Source organism: Nomia melanderi, chromosome 6, assembly GCF_051020985.1.
Source record: "Nomia melanderi isolate GNS246 chromosome 6, iyNomMela1, whole genome shotgun sequence".
NCBI classification, from domain to species: Eukaryota; Metazoa; Arthropoda; class Insecta; order Hymenoptera; family Halictidae; genus Nomia; species Nomia melanderi.
In genome coordinates this window covers 7,554,964-7,573,152 of record NC_135004.1, presented here as the reverse complement: position 1 = coordinate 7,573,152, position 18,189 = coordinate 7,554,964, and the positions used below count along the sequence as shown (strand labels likewise).

Here is an 18,189-nt window from a genome sequence, read left to right as displayed (position 1 = left end):
CGCGTCTCACGGGCCTCCGAATGGATATCGGTGACCTTAAGTGGTCGTTAGCCACGGCAAACTAACGATCCCCTAATTAGTGCGTAATAGAACGCCACTACCCAAGGCATGCCCAGTTTTCCGCAGCCTAACAACTTCTCCCTGCTGCTTTCCGATAAGTATCTCAACGCCGTGAAAAAGTAGTCCGGCCCGGTGTGACTCCTCGCCCCGCGTCGAAGACGATACCGACCATTCGTGACACTTGGACAACCAGGGCGAACGATTTGACCGTCCCCGGAGAAATCGGAGCGCGTATTTCTCTCTGTAGCCGGCATTATTCGCCTGGGAAAATGTATCGATGTATCGTTCGATGGAATTCAACGCGCTCCAGTGGAAATTGCTTTATAAGAAAATTATTCAACCCCTTGCTTCCCGTTGGCGTCCCTACGGTGACACACAAAATTCAGAAAATATTTAACCTCTGCTTACACGAGATCGGAAGAAGCATTTAAATAAATAGCAATTGAGAAATGTATTTGAGATTGTTTCCGAATCAGTGATCTCAATTTTCAGAAGCTTCACTGCTGGAAGCTTCAAACAGAAAGCTTTAAAAGGAGTTTTATGGTTAAGTTGATATAAAATAATAACGGTTGATATCATATAGCTTCTGTTCTATATGATAAGCAGTTGCAAATTATTCAACGATCTTTAAACATTTACTGAGTAATTCCCTTAAACTCTCGTAGCTTCGATGTACCAATCCATACTAAAATATGAAAACCAGCTGACTCGTTCAATTTCGCTCAATCCGAAGACCAATAAAAACATTGAAATGATCGGAAAATTTTCACCAGCAGCGTAGACGATGACAGAAATCATAATAGGATGCGGTTGCATAGTCCTTGAGCTCGCTGGCATCTCATCCTCGCGCGCTATCCAGGAGGTGTTAGACGCCACCCAGCTCGGCGCGGCGCGGCGCAGTGTTCTCGCAATTTGCATTAGTCGAGCGAATTACGCGAAATTTATGTGAGTCTGGATACACCGGCGGCAACGGCGCGGTTCTACGGTTAATACGTATTCGGAGTACTTACGGAAGCGACCGCGCAGTCGTCGTACTTATGGCTCTGTGGACAGCTAATGTCCGCAACTATTTCTCTCTGTCCGCCCTATCCGCCCTTGTCCGCCTATTCGTTCCTGCCTTACGGTATTATTCCTGGCGTATTGTCTCCCCGGCAGAAACGTATTTGCCAAACGATGGCGTGTCGCTGTTTTCGACGATTAATCTCTGCCAAAAGCATTGCGTTCCGATGGCACGGCGGGTACGCAACGACGCGTGTCGCCCGGGCCGCATACCTCGTAATTGTCTAAGCGCGCGTAAAACCAGCCCAGCCCCCCACTCCCGCCACCTGAAACCATCCCCGGGAAAAGTTTCCTCGTCGAAAACATTGTCGCGACTGTTTGCACGCGTTGCCGCCATTAATGCGCAACCCCTGCATCCGTGGAATTCGTTTAATTCGTTTGTTTGCTCTCGGCCAGGCCCGTTCGACGTATCCGCGAGACGAGCGGCCTCTCCCCACCGCCGCCGCTTGTTTGCCAGTTACCCGGATGACGCTCGTCGGGGGTGGAGAAATGAACAGCGGCGGGGTGGGATTCCAGACAAACGGGTTTCAATGTTCATTCATATGTGGAGACTCCGTCCGCGGGGAAATGTATTGACACGAATTTTGCGGCGAGTGAATGGCTGCTGGTTGATCCCTCATTTCAATAATGTTCGTATGATAGATTCATTACTCCATTGCGGGGCAATGACGTTCCGTTCGTAAGAACATTTCCGTCGCCGTGTTCTTGCGAATTTGGTTTCATTTCGGAATCTGGGGAATATTTTTGTCTACCTGAAAATTATCGTAGTGTTGTAAATTTTTGTTAGAATTATTTAACATTAGAACTACCGAGCACTTAATGCGATTGATATGTAATCTTTACAAAGATTGCAGCAATACATTGTTTTCGGTTTCTTCGGACATTCGTTATAGTGTTTCAGCAAAACTATTTATTTGGAATTTCGAATATTTAATACTTTTACAATATCAATAATTACAGAATAAGAAAATTAACATGAGTCATTTTGACGCGTACAATAGTTCTATTGTTAATACATCAAAGAATACTTCATCCTCCCACATTCACTGATACTAAACAGGCTAAATCGCGATACTAAATCGCTAGTGTTAAGTAGGCACCTATTACCATGAATATTCCACAATATTTGCAAAGTCATTCAATTACAAAGTGCACCCAGTTTTCGCCAAATGTGTCCTATCATACGAATGCACTTTCTCTCAATGTACATTTATCACAGCCCGTAATTAGACTATTTCCCAATCAAATTCCAAAGCTAGCTTCCTTCCATTCAACGGCGCCCGGTATATCTCATCCTCATTCTCAGCGTCCTCGAGATTTGTTCTTTGTTTGTTTTCTTTTTCCCTCCGCCCCGTTGCAGCTGCCTTTTGTCCTCCACCTTCGTTCACCTTCGCTGCACCCCCGCCGGCTCTATTCCGGTCGACGCAAGACGCGGCGGAAAGCTACGCGACGGGAGTGGTGGTTGGGGAGACGGCGCGCGGCGTGCAAGAAATGCAAGCCGGCGAGAGCGCGCACGACTCTCGTCCACTGACAAGCTTCGTCACATTAATTAGCGGATCGTTCGTCTCCGCTTGCGTTAATGAACGCTCTCATGTAATTCTCGAGTGGCCCTTCGGTCGTGTTGCGCGCGAGAGAAAATAGACGAAACAAAGGGGGAGAAGAAGCGAGTTCGGGCACGGACCGGAAGTCGCGCGGCACCGCCGGCTCATCCTCTCTGTCTCGAACCGTATCGACGAACTCGCGCATCCCGCGTATAAAATTCGATGTGGCGGTCCCGAGGGAGAGGGAGAAAAAAGGTCTCGTTTACACACAGTCGAGTAGATCGTTCGCGGTTACCTACTTCGCTCACTTTCATCCGTTTTACATTTCACTCGAGAACACTCTTCCGTTCATTTCTTATTATCTACCAACCTGCCCCCACCCTCGACCCGCTTTTCCCCTTCCGACCATCCTCAGGACTCTTTGAATTATGAAAACGAAGAAGTGTCTGCGCACTCGACGACGATACGAGGAAGCACGTAATCAGCGGTATTCTTCTTTCGCAATGAACCAGCTGGAATATCGCTGGGACGAGCACCAAGAAATTCGGTGTGAAATGATAATGAAACGATCGTCCTTACCCGCTCGACGGCGCGCCGGCGAAATGGAACGGGAACGGTTGACGGAGTTTTATATTCTTTTCTCGCGCGACGAACTCTTTCCGTTGGTCGTTGAGATTGACGAACCAGTATGTATGTAGGTATGAGGATATTCATTTAGAAGGGGATTGTATATCGACTTCGAGTATTCGAAAGAATGTCGTTGAGCGATTGGTTCTCTTTTATGGTGTGAGTATTTGTGATGAATAATTACAGTGCTGGTAAAACTGTTTGAAATAATGCATAATTTTTGTTACGGATCTGATTGCGTTGATTTAATGGTTTTTTGGCGTGAGTAGTTAATATATTTTTTGTGCGAAGCGTGAAATTGACTGCAATTGAAATAAAAATTGAAAGCCTGTTTTGAAATCATTAGATTTTTATTCGATGCTATTCTTTACGCAGCAAATGGTTTACGAAGGATTTACACTTCAAGACTGAAATTGAACACCGCCTATTTTCCGACTGAATATAACCAGAAGTATTATTTATCACTTAAACTGAAAATTACGTGAACCAAACAATCAAATTATTGTTCGTGGAATCATTATAAATGAGTAGAAGAATGCGCAGTAAATTGTGACGTTTTTACTGTCAAGCGTGAGTCACCGGACAATGACAGGAACGTTAATATTATCGAAAATCACGGGCAACGCATGCGTGAGAGATTTCGCGAACCGATAGCGCCGCCGTTTCTCTCTATTTGTCCCGGACAATGATTTCGCAACCTGCCGCGTAAGCACATGCAGCCTGTCGCTTATGGCCGATCAGAATGGCCTTCAAATTGCGCTTAATCGGCTTGGGTTCTGATTAAAAAATACATGAATTGCACGTGTCGCGGTTGTGCAGCATCATTTGCTTTCTGTTTAAGCGTGCCGCGCGTACCGCCAATAGTTAAATCAATCGGTGCTGACTATATGTACACGTATCTGCGACTACATACACTGAGACGGTAATGAGACCTCTTAAGTTTCCTAAAATGATGTTCTCTTAATTGCAATTAGAAGTTCAGGATTCACAATTTTTTAAAGAAATATTATATATGTTTTAATGATGATCATCTTTTCTTTCCCATCTTTAACACTAAACGTACTGGTACTTTATATACACCTGTTCCTACTGTAATCAGTTAAATAACTAGTTATAAAATATAGGTAAAGGGATTAAACGATACATTTTCCTTAGTGAAAACAGAAACACACGGAAAAATAAAAATTGAAAAACTGATTAACTGGACAATATAAGGAACCGATATAAAGTTAAATGAGCAAAAGAAATGCAGAATTTTTCATCAAATTTTAAAACCGGTCATTTTCCCGGTCCTGGTGGGGTTAGTGTTAACCGTTTGCAGTATTTTCGGTTCCCACTTTATTATACTATGATTATAACTTTAGCATATTCGATTCAATTAGAGTATCAATTAAACCACGAATTTCATAAATTCAATAATGTGTGCTAAAATAATTCGATGAGGTATCTACCTTAATTCAGGAATCCATTTCGCTGGAATTAACTTTAAATATTCAAAGTGGATGAAAATAACTTGAAATTTATTATTAGGGGACAATTCGGCGCGTCTGAATTAAAATATACCGCCATTCCCTTAACCCGCGCTCTATCGTTTGCCGCATGGCGATGGCCGTCGGGTTCCCCGTGCTTCGGCGATTTCTCGCACGTACCACCCGTTTGCTTCGCGGCGCGAACGCTTTCGTGATATACATAGCGATACTAGTGGCGTGCAATTACATTTGTAATTCTGTAATGAGCTTCAAGGAAAGGGAGGCGCAGTCGAAGGCGGCCGGCCGAGCGAGCACGAGCGCAGCGACGCGTGTGACTTGTCACGAATGAACCTGTCCTCTTCGTCGTGTCGCGCGCGGTGTCACGTGTCGTGTTCTTTCTGTGTCGCGATACTGAACGCGGAACGCGATTATTAACTGCGTTACATTGTAGCCGGTGTGCAAAAACCTCGGCGGAACGCAGCCAAGGAAAATTGGCGATAAGCGGGAACGCGTTGCGTGTTACTGCGTACGTAACGTAATTGCCTCTTCCGGGGAAATTTACGCAACAACATTGGGTGAATATTATTGTTACCTTAATTTATATTTGAACAGCTGATCTCAAATAGGAAACCGTATATGATTGCGCAACTGTAAAAATTAGTAACATTCCGAAATTTCTCGTCGAGAATATTTTCTTTATTTTTCTATGCACTATACATTTAAACGTGAAGTATTATTCAATTCGATTCGACGTTTCGTGGCGTTCTACAATTGTTATACGCGGCAATCTCGTCTATTATACCCTCGGGGTAGGTTTTTCCCCCTTTTGAAACTAAACCGGCACAGTTCAAGCAGAAGGAAAATGTCGACGATGACGGGAGAATCTGATTTTTCGCAAATACAACAGAGATCGTATCGCGTGGGGTTGCAGATGTCTGGTTACGAGGGTGGAAAGGGTTGATGGCGGGCGGAAGGGGAGAAAAGAGGCGTGAAAACGTCAAAGCTTTTTAGGAATGTCTGCGCGACCCGCATTCTTGGATATTCTGAATCGGCGCCCAGTATTTCAGAGACGCCCGCGACGACACACTGTTCGCTGAGCCCGGTGCCCTTTTCCCACTTCTTCTTTTACTATTCTAGCTGCTACTGGCGAGCAGAATGATGGCTTAACCTATTTCAGCTGCTTTCCATATAACGAGCGTTGGAAAAGGAACAAGTAGGATCGATGGAATAAAATTAAAATTTTTTGTTGATTTATCGGATGTTATAGCTGTTCTCGAAATTTAATTACATTACACGTGTACTACAAGGTTCATTCAAATAAGATCACCGTTGTTGAATACATTTCTCATTTGTAGTTTCATGAAACAGTTTCTCTAAAATATTCACGAGCCACACATTTATAGAAAATAATGAAAACGAGTCTGAGAACTCACTACAAGACGATATCCAATATTAGTAATAACTAGTAACAATTGTCTTTATCGCATGATTAGAAGAACAGAATCTTCCTCCCCACGCATTAAAATTTCACGCTTGCCAAAACAATTGTTGAACAGTCACCGAAGAGGGAGTCGCTTTCTACGGAATTGAGTGTCTCCTCGTGTCTGCTACACAGCGCGCACCGAGTGTACTCAGATCAATGACGCGTAACCCCCGAATGGTGCCATTCTACTCGAAACCGCGGCGAAGTGATTCTACGAAATTTGGAAGCGATCCAACGGCTGAGCGCGATTTCATTACCCCGTAAGCTGAGACGTTAACCATCGCATCGCCGCGAACAAATGAAACGGACGGTGGCCACTCGGCCACATCGTTCCACACCGCTGATACCGCTTAAACGGTTTTGCGCGCACCCTCGCCCGTTGCTAGCTACGCCGCCGCGCCGCGGAAAATGGTGAAAAATAAGCAGCGTCGCTCATCCGCGGAATAATTTATTTGAAGAGCCCGAAGCCACTAAGCCCTGCGGAAATTGTCTGCAGTCCTTTACAGAACTGCAGCCACCCCTGGTTCTCCTTCTCCCCCTTGAATCCTCTCTGCTTGTCTCCCTTCCGTCTCCGCAGCTCTCCTTTTCGCCGAGGTCTCTCTTCACCCAGCACCGAGCGCGCACTTCTGCGCGTTTCTTTCTTCTTTCCTCTCTCCTCCGTCGAGTGAGTCAACAATACGAGAAGCGTCCATTGTCGAATGCTTTTAAATTTGAAATACAAACCGTCTGCCTCGCCGCCCCCATCCTCCACGCCCGGCCTCGAGCTCGCCATCCGTGCAACCTATCAACGTCGTCGTGCATGCGCACCTATCACCCAAAAGGCTTTCTCACTTGCATTTTTTTCTTCCTACCGATACCTGACTTCCCGCCTTCGTCCCTCGCGCTCGCCCTATATCCACCCTTACCCTTTAAAGCGCACAGCCGGCAATGAACAGTGTTTCTCAGCTTTCCGAGTATTCGTATCTCGGAACTAGAAGGGTATTCTGAAAAATCAGCCTGAGCTCCATTCCAGAACGAGATTCTTTCGAACTCTGTACCCGGGGAATCGATCACGATTATGAAACTACTTTTGTGGGGTAGAATTTTCAATGTCGCGGAGATGGAATATAGGAATCTGATCGAATATTGGGTATCGTACAAATTATCAGACTGTCTGCGAACAATGCATTTATCCTTGATACATAGTTCGAATCGGAGAAACTATCCAATATTTCACTAAAGCAACAAGAGCAGAACATGGTTAAATACTTCATTAACGTTGCAGAACACGAACAGCGAAAGAAGATTTTGTATTATGCAGCCCGCAGGGTTGTCCGCGTATCCGGTTCGCAGCGGACGAGCGGTGATCGAGAGTCTCCAAATGAATTATTATAGCCGAACGATGAATTCGTCTGAACATAGTCTCGTTAATCCCCGTCGACGGATCCGAAAGATATATTTTCCGGCCTTTCGAGGAACATCCGCTTACCACGGCCTCGAATTAAACTGCGAAAGCGGAGCAGTAGCATCTGTTGCTAGCGGTTTAATTCGTTCTCTCCCTTCACGAGCATTGTACGGAGCAGTAATCATAGCGAAAACAAGTCAAAACTAGAACGGCCGGTATCGTCGGCGGTTGCGGAACGAAATTACGGAAAAATTGGCACGCGTACGCGCAGTTAAGGCAACGAAGATTACGTGGAGGCGGCGTCGAGGAGGTCACGGGTGATTTACTCTAATTGTTAAGCGTCCCGTAGTTCGAGAAGTCTCATTTACATCCAGCTTGAAAGCTCTGCTGTTTCTCTCTTTCTTTCTTCTTTCTCTTTCTCTCTCTTTCTTTTCTCGATCTCTATCTCTCCGACTCCTTCTCTGTCGTTGTGTACGTGGCATTTTTATGGCGGAAAGTTGCGGTGATACAGCAGGGGAATATATTACGCTGCAACATTTTCTTTTCTGCACTGAAGATGCATACCAAGGACGTCCGACTAAATCAAGCACCGTCGCGTTTTACGACCGTTTATAAGCCACCCGGTTATCTTTCGAGACGACACTCCCTGTTGCCCGAATTCCACGGATGATTTATCCTAATATTTACTGATATCGAGCGCGACCATGCCACGGAATTTTTCAACGGGATGCAGCTGCGTCGCCGTCCGCCATACGTGGCTGCACTTTCAGCATAATGAACGATGGAAAATTGGGATTGTGGTCCGCCTATCCCCCGCCGGATAATGTAGCCTACTATTTATGACACGCGTGAACGCGTGCACGGGTATTTAACGCATGCCCGAACATAATTCTCCTGACGCGACTTATTTAATTATGCTATTAAACTGATGTGTTAAACTTCGATTTTGGAAACTAAATTAAAAGCTAATTTCGTAGATGGTATTTTTGTCAATTGATCTATCCTTTTCTTTAGAATAGCCTTCTGTTCAGTTTCAATTATTTTTCATATAGAAATTCTAGATTGGTTACAGAAGATGTACATCATTCGTTTCAATGTACAAAATGACATTGAGATAGATATTTTCACAATTCTATCAATGTCAATTGAATTTCAGTTACAACGATTTTCTTTTTCAACCTTACTTCGCGAAGTCAGTTACCGTAGACCGAGGAATGTTCGATACCGGCAGTCATAACGGAAATTTACGGGCAGGTGTGGCGCGACTGCGTCGGCGCTGCGAAGATTTTCGAAGGTATCTGGTAACTGACGTAAAATAAAACGACGAGCCCTCCCCTAGCGACCTTAATACCGTTCCCTCTGATTTCCGGCATCGTGGAAACACGATCGCCTTAATAGCGCGTAACATCAACAGGAACTTTTCCGTCCAATTCCTTTCCCCGTCAAGGAGTAAACTGTCACTGTCAGTTGAACAGTCGAAACGGGAAACTGGTCGGGAAAACTGCCTTTAGTTATAAATCACATCCGGACGGCGACTTAAATATTTTACGACGAAACTTTTGCCTTTCGTGAAACTATCTTTCAGCGGGACGCGTTTCGCTTCGCGCAGGGGAGCAGCGGGATTATTCGGGGTCGCGTCGAGTAAGACGGTCACCCTTTAAAAATTTAACAAACACCGTCGCTTAAACGGTTCGACTTATTAAACTTCGTCTCAGATTATTTCATTTAGTTGGCCGTGTTCTGATGAAATTCCATATTCCACTATAAAATTCCGTTTCTGTTTCTCTCTCCCTCTCTCTACCTCTCTTTTCTTTCATTTTTTTCTATGCGATTTAACTTTACGAGGTCCAACTCGATTGAGACGGTACGAAGAGCGAACTGTAATATACGGCCCCGAGTGTTCGAGATAGACGCTTTTAGTTATCGGGGAACCGAGTTTTGATTTATTGGGTAAATAAATAGCGAGAAATTGGGAAGTATTTGTGATGTATAATGAATATCGCGGAAAAGTCATGCAGGATTGAAATAGACATCGCATCGGAAAAGGTTGTTTAGTTAAAAGTAACGAAAATCGATAAGAATTGCTGTTACATTATTAAGTTTCACATTTTCTATACATTTGTCGTAATCAGAAAGTATTTATAAGCACTCCTTTTATTTCAAATACATTACTCTTCCAATCTCAAAATATGCAAAATCTTGTAAGAACTCGTACAATTACTTTTTCAATTTACAAAGTCTTGTAAATGTAGGCTACAAAGTTTCAATCAAATGATTCGATTAGTCAGACTCTTTTAGGAATTATTAATAATTAACCGGTTGATGAAAATGTGACGGCTAGAGTTGAAATCGACGCTGCAATGATACGCGCTCGATCCACGCGACCGTGCAGATAGAGTTCACACGTTGCACACAGTATATGACGGCGTATCACGGGTGTAAAATACCGCGTACACGTTGTAGGCAGCAGGTACCTGCGCTACGGGTGCATGAAATATAAATAATTAGTATGATATATAAGCCGCCTGCGGCCGGGTGTGCCGAGCGCGATATATCGACGTGACCCACGACTTTATTTCGAGACCGGCCACATTTTATCCGCTAAATTAGCTTTTCTGGTCGCGATTTATGTCACCCGCTTCTAGAAAATTACATTGCCGAAATAGTTAGTTTTTTGCGTTGACCACTCTGAAAAAATTAACAATGATTGAAAAATTAGTACGCGAGCATAACTATCTCTTACATTGTATCCTTTATACAAAATATCCAACCACCCAGCATTCTTCTCGAAAATCGTAAACATATTAACAAAATAATGGACAGATTTTCACGAATCTTCAATTTCAATATTTCTGTAAAAGGGAGTCTCTCAATATTTCCAAAATAAACCCCCTCGAACAACTATTCCGAACAATTTGACCTTCCAAAACTATTTCTCTACAATTAAACATCTGTAGAAGTCAATAACCAGCGTCCGTATAAAATTAAGAAAAATTTACGCTAGGCGGTCGTCGACATTGGGTATGGGCATGGTTTGCGATGTTTAGGCGATAAACATCGTAACACCAGAGAACTGTCGTACCCCAGTCGAAAGGTCGATGACTTTGATTACGCAAGTCGCAGTAGTCAGGCGAATCGCTGTCGAATTTCATAAACGTTAAAATAGTCGTGTGAGTCGTTATCAGTTATGTAATCTATTACATGTGTATCTATAATTGTTTTCAAATAGTCTATTTGTATATTGCCTGTGTCGTTTGTAACGAATAAACGGTTAAAAACGATACATCCTACACATCTCTAGTCAAAATCTACACCTTCGAAAAAGAAAATCCCAGAAAACGCTCTGAGAAAACGCGTTCGTAGCAGAAGGTCGCCGTAAAACACTGGGACAAATCTGTGTAGTCGGCGTGTATCGTTTTATCACGTTTTGAACGGCACACGCCCAGCGAGCATCGTAAAACTAATCCGAGAAGTCGTGGCCTGGAATGAAATGGGAAGGAATAATTAAATCGCCTCGTTCCTTTCGGTGGCACATGTTCGCCGGAAACGCGGTGAAAGGTACCCCTGGACACGGTCAGTTTTTACAATACAAGTGGAAAAAAGGATAACGAGGAGGAGACGGATAGCAGGTACCGCCGAATGGCGCGCTGCTCGCGCCCCCGCCTGTCGTCCGCGCCTTTCGCTAACTCTCGGCCCCTTCAACTCCCGGCTCATAGAGCCACATTCTCGAGCGATCCATTTCCAGATTAAACACGCGTAAAACTCCACTCTGCTGCGGTACACACAAGAAACGCCGTTTTGCTCTGTCCCTCGGCCGGCTACCTATTTCCGTCTCTCGCTCGCGCCCTTTCTCTCTCACCCCTCGGTTTGCCTGTCCGCCGCTCAACCCCCGGGAATACACAGGGTCTTATCTGTCCCGTCCTGCGCATGAGTGCCAGCCCCGGAAAAAGAGGCAGGTACGTTTTCGTCTGCGGGCACGTTCAAAAACTCATTGAAACGAATCCGTCACTTCAGGAAAAGAGGCTTTTTCTTTTTTGAGTCGCCCTCGGACGCGTGACCGAACCCTCCTCGCGGAGAGACGCCACGAGGACGCACGGCGCGCGGCTGGTCGTGTTTCATAATGAATCAAGTATCGTCGTGGTCGGCGATAAGGGTGCCTTTTGTCTTCGGCTGGGACTCATCTGGTTCCCTTCTTCCGCGGAACGAAAACGACGATAGGGATCGGCACCGCGAACAATTCTCCGTCGAGCTTTCGACACTCGAGACTTGAGCGGTCAAACTGTAGGAACTAATGGAATTCGTTGAAGTTAATATAAAAATTAATCGGCGTTTGGATTCGTTTGTGCGTGATTTTGTTGTATTTGGTGATCGTTGTTGTTGTATCGCTTCTGTTTTGTATCGGATTGGTGGGTCCATAGTGTTCCTTTTTCTTTGCATATGCGGGGCAGCTTTTGTTTCTGCTTTGCTGAAGGGTTATTCTACAAGACGCATTTTTCTTTACTTTTTTTCTGTAAAAGCAGAGAAAGGAAACGATAGAAATTGTACTAAACTATGGTAACAATCTACTTCGGACAATGTAGAGTCACTCTACATACGCGCTGCAAAAGTTTCAGATCTTTGATCGTTTCGGAGGAAGCATGTGCGCCACTTCCAAAAATGTAGTTTCGTGAAAAATTACTTGAAAGTTTTCAGTTCAACTTAACGGCACTTGCGTGTTCCTCGGTTCAGCCGGCTGTAACTTTGTTAAAATTTCGAATTTCGATTTCTTTTCGTTCGAAAACGTATTTCAAAAACTTGGAGTATTAAAAGACATACGCGAAAAAATTCGATTTTTTGGACCTGGCGAAGTAAAAATATTCTTAATAACGTAAATGTTAGATATTTCAACATCCGAGGGCTCTTGTACAATTACTTCAATAAATAGTTCCTTTACGAATAATGCAACTATTAAGAAGTAAGACAACTGACAAAAAGAGTACTTGAAACGTATTATCAATCTTCTACATATTCGCTCATTCAACAATAACAAACTGATGTCTTCCAGAATTTCCTTCGATCATCTTAACACTAAAACTATCAGACGAGTAAAAATGACCTATCCTTGATTTCTTCTTTTTACAATTATTGAAATGATGGCAGATGTTTCTCTGAGAAATTCTGCAAGAAACTGATTCAGTAGTATGCAAGCTGAATCGTAAACCGATTAAGGTCTCAATAAATGCACTCCCGGAGTTCCTATAGAGAATTTTCAAAAAGTCACTTGAATTGCTCGGTAGTTTTAGTGTTAAAACACACCTTACGTTTCTTTCATCCCTAAAAAACTCCGTTTAATATTCGGAAACGGCGTTTCGCGCGCTCCAGTCCGACGGACAAAGCGTTAGCATCCATAACACCTATCGGCCCCCGATTGAGCTTGGTTTTTAATACCGTGAGCTCGCTTGAACGGGACCTTAAACGATTAAATTGCGTCGGCTTGTATATGAATTAAAGAAGGAATCATCTACAATCCCAGGGGCGCGTACGCGACAATTCCACCGCGGGAACGGGGAAAGCGGGGTGGAAACGCTACTCAATTTGCCTCTACTTTCTTCGCACCTTGCAGGATCCTTGAAGGAGCGGAACGAAGGAATTTGACAAAGTTAAATCGAAGTGAAAGCGGGTGGCCCAGAGAATAGATAGGAAAGGCAGCGGCGGAGGGTAGAGGAGAGAGACTTCGGAGAAATTACCGCAAGCGTTTCGTCCCCATCCCGTCTCGCCCCTTCACCCTTTTCCCCTCGCCGCTCTTTTTCTCGTCCTTCCTTTGCCTGGCTTCGTCTTTTTCACGCATGGACCGGTACGCTCGGCTGGCACGTCAATACTTTCAGCCGATAAAGTGCTTTTCTTTACGAAACCACCATCCGTCGCACAAGCGCGGCCAATCAGGCGACAATGGCTCGTAAATTCGAGCCAATCAGGAGAGAAGCCGAGACGTGACCGCGGCAACGGTGCGATATTGCTTATGAATTATTTAAGCGGTCAGAATAACAATATTCTCTATCCCTTCCCCCCTCGACCGTCCTTTCTTTCACTGTTTTTCTGCACTGTGCGTGAACACGTTACGCGGGACAAGGAATTGTCTGACGCGTTCGATGGTAACCTGCATGCACGACTTCATCTTACCTTTTAATCCATTCGGCACTAAGGCTTTTTAAAGACGGTCCCCAGAAGCCAATACTCGAAACCATCAGTTTTACTATTATCGTTTATTTTTTGTAATCTCAACGATTTTGATTGTGCGTTACTCTTTCTGGGGTCTTGGTTTAAAACAGATATACGTTTTAATTTTTGCATGCCTTTAATTTTTACTAAAGTAAAGTAAACTAGTTTTTCAGTTCTAACTGAGAATAGAAGTTCGTAATCATTACACAGAGTGTATGATTCGCCTCGAATGTGTTAACACAATTCATCGTGATTTCTTCGGTGGCTTCCTTAGAATAGCGTCGTTTTTAATAAATCTTCAGAAAATAACTTCTGTGGTGACGTCTATTTGCCCTGAAGTTTGAATATTCATAATTGCAAAATATTATTTGCCTTCTACCACTGTAAACTGAAGTTTATTTGATTTATTGGGGGAGGCTTCCAGACCAGAATTTCAAACAATAGAATTTCTTCTCCGTTTCTTGAATTATTTATGTCCAGTGGTCCGAGGGGACTTTGAGAATTTGGGAGATTACCAAAGTTATTCGTGAATGAAACAAGACTTAAGGCTGCTTGAACACATTTCTTCTCGAAGCGGTGATTTTTGAGAAGAAAAGCGAAGACACAATGGACATTTATATATCGTCGGAGAGTAGGGTTTAATTTATGAAAATCTTCCGGATATTTCGGCGATGGGCAAAGCCTTATCGGCTTAAGTGTTTCCAATAACACGAGGGACAAGAAAACGAACTATGCAATTACCTGGCAGGCTTCAACTTCGATAATCGACAACACCCTTTCGAGTTCCCAGCGACGCGGCGGACCACCGGCTGATTCCAAAGTCCCTAACTACTTACTCCGTGGGAACGTGTACAGTGTACAACGCTGTTCGATTCCTCTAGCTTCGATCATTGCGCTCTGCCCGTAATGGAACGTTGTTTAAGAGGGTATGCTGCGAAATTGATTCTCGTGCGACCGGCTGCGTCCTGTCTTGCTTCTGATTTGTTTTCTGGCTTCGTGATTGCTTCGGCTGCACAGCGACGCAAAGTACATAAACGGCGACTCTAATATGAAACGGTCGGTTGAGCTTCGCCTCTACCCGAGTCAACTATTACACGTTAGTAAAATCGATGTCTCAGTCAATTGTATTCAACCGCAATGCAATGGAATTGGTATAAAGTGCTTGGCGCTTCTACATTGTCTGCTGTTCAGCTATTTCAATCAAGCCAATCCGTTTTCATTTTTCAAACGGTTCAGTAAAAGATTCCACACAATTTCATCACACGTATCATTGATTGTATGAACTTTGACTTAACTTTGTGCGAACTGATTGGAAGTGGACTGTATATCTATTTACTTCAGTGAAAATAATTTGCTGTTTATTTTTGGGAGTTCAGTAATACTCGTCAGCGGCGAGAGTCTACAACGACGTCTATATACTCCGTCTCGTGTGTCTAGTTCAATTTTTTCTTATATCTCTCGTCTCTGTACCTTGCGTGGGTTTTTATATACCTTTGGGTAGGCGTGTGCAAAATTGGAAGCTTCCTGATTTGTAGCCTTCCAGATAGTGGGCGCGTACAAACAAAAATTCGTTCGAATGGGACTCAACCAGTGATCCTGAAGGGGTTGCCGATTGCAGCCCCCGGGTGACCCACGCAACGGTCCCGAGCGTTCTTAGCACTGACCATAGCGAGTAATAAAACCAAGGATCGCCTCGACTTCTGGCAAACAGATGTAAGGTAAAAGTTACGGTAAATCTACAAAACTGGCAAAACGTGCCGAAGCAAGTACGACTAAATTATTGAAGTAACGTTTCCTTGGGCTGTTATTTCTGCTATGGTAAAAATACCCAGGGCTCTAATGTGCCTCGCAGAAGGTTTCGTCAGTAGCCCTCCTAAAGCGATTTAGCGACGCGACAATATATAATATATAAATATTTTCATTCAAATTACCAGATAATGCTCGTTTCCCACTTCAACTCTGACGTTCCCAAGTCATTCACGAGTGTGCCTAACAACCGAAAGAACACTGCGTCTGAACAGTGTTTCCCTTAGTTCAACCACAACCCTTTCCCCTAGTTCTCAAGACGTTACGCGCTACATCTCTAGATTTCGTCCCATTTTCCATGATTCCTCTCAACGACCTCACAAACCGAACTTTCTACCCAAACCACGACTATCATCGTACTTCCGCGGATGTTCGGTCGCCGATCCGTCACAACGATTCGACGGAAACACACACGATCCCGTGGCCGCAGTCCTTCTTCCGCGACGTGCGAATTGTCGTTGGGATATTATACCTGGTACGCTCTCTCCCGCAAGCTGCAATTTCGGTTCGGTCTGGTGGACCTCGTTGTCCGTGACACTTTGACGGAACTCAGGACAGAGAACAGTGTTCAGAGGGCGCTTGTGCAAGGCAGTTATGAGTTGCTTAATTGTTTTGTCACTGTTCGTCCCGTCCTGTCCCGTGTCCACCACCGTTCCCCGTTCCCTGTTCGTCGTGTCCTCCCTGTCCCCGTTGTCGTCGTGTAGCCGGGACGCCCCCGCACCCCGCGCCGTTCCCGCACCGCGACCGTTCTTGCCAGCGCTACGCGTCCCGGCAGTCCTGTCGTAGAGTTCCATGAATGCCCGAGATCGTTTCCGGAATAGTACTGGCTTACCCCTTGACAAGTTATCCGTGGGATTCTAACGTAGGAAAATCGATACCGGGACACCATTGTTTGCCTACGGAGATTCACCGGACGGACCGCGGAGGAATAACTGTTGCTTAAGTTATTCACACGCCGGGGGAAATCAATTCGACGCGATATCCTCTCGCTCTCTCCTCCGCGCTTTCCACTCCTCCCGCGGCACCGCGGCAACCATTCCTTTTGCTCCAGCTGGTTGGCCCGGCCCGGCCCGGCCCGCCGCGATGCATATTTATGAAGCGTTTCAAACGTTGAAAGAGTCCAGGGGTAAGCTTGTAATACGTCTTCGCCGGGACTCCGCCCCGAAAGAAGAGGAACTTTCCCCTGGATGGAGTTAAATTCTAGTTACCGGTATTTTCTCTCCGGCAGCCGGGGCCGATGTAATTCCTGGTCGCTCGGCCGTTGTTACCCGTTTATTTTCCGGGTTCGTTCGGCCGTCGCGAGTTTGTTAATTTAATAATATCGCGGGGAACTCCGCGCCACCCCGCTGCGATTCGTAAATATTTATGAATATAATGAGTCGTATGTTTTTCCGCTTGCCCGGGAAAAGTTTAACGGGAAATAAAATGATGGAGACCGCTGCGGTTATAGTCGCGAAGCCGATTACGCCCGATCATCGAATAAATTGCGGGAACGTTGCGAACCGGTTTGGCACGCGCGTGCATGCTAATCAGATTGCAACATAGTCGGGTTCCTCCCTCTTCGTAAACACGGCGGCAGCCGGAGTTTTCTACTATGTAAGATCCTTACGTAAATGTAAATACGAGCTGGCGGCGTTTGCATGCACATTTACATAGTAAAGTTATTATTACCCCGCCGCATAAATACGAAACGCCATATAGCTGCTCGTTATTCGATACGCCCATAAGTAATGGGTTCTTTTTTAGGAAATTAAGGGACGTATATGTCTGAACTTGATTTACGATCAATCAGATAGTTCGGGACTTCGTGAGATCCTCAATATCGTTACGCAAACGAGGTCGAAAGGGACCATAAGAAAATTGTTCGCCTAGCCCTTTTCAAGTCACCCCGCCGAACGATACCGGTATCTATGCGAATTATCTACGTTATAAATTGTCAAAATCGTCGGGGTGAAAGCATTAAATGCTGGGAAGCGTAGAGATGCCAATTTAAAACCTGATCGAACTCGAGAAGTTTTTTAAAATGTTCAATTTTCGAAATTAGCACTTGCAACGTGATCTTGAAGGGAAACTGCTGTTGAACATGATCTAACGTTTCACGCACACGTAACAGCGTTGCGAACAGTTTACCTTTGAAAAAGTGGATTCATTACACAGCCTAGTAGCAGAAACGTAACAATAATTGGTAGTCCTTTGAACTGTTTTTAATGACCGCAATTTAATGACGCCGATGCTAAATCTTGGACGTGCCTAAGGGTAGAAAGGAAGAGAATATTAGCGGTTTCATTAAGACGACGCGGAGTCTTGAATAAAGGGTGGAGCGAGGCAAGAAATAGGAGAATCTCGGCAATTCGAGATTTCGAAATCCTGTAAGAGGAAGCGAAGTTTATGAATGCCCCGGCGGGGATCTACATTGCCGTCCAAATGATCGCTGTATTTGTCGGAATACCGTCGGATCAATCACCACTACACGGCCAGCTTTGATCAAACTTTAATTTACCCAGCGAGCAACTCTTGAGCAACCGGATCGCTTCTGCTCCGCATTGTAACTATCAAGTCTCG

At 44.7% G+C, this 18,189-nt stretch overlaps 1 protein-coding gene across 6 annotated transcripts in view; it reads left to right on the top strand.

The window, feature by feature from the left end:
* Nucleotides 1–18,189, top strand: part of Rbp6 (RNA-binding protein 6) — an 824,356-nt gene that overhangs the window by 492,857 nt on the left and 313,310 nt on the right. The gene's annotated exons all lie outside the window — the stretch shown is intronic.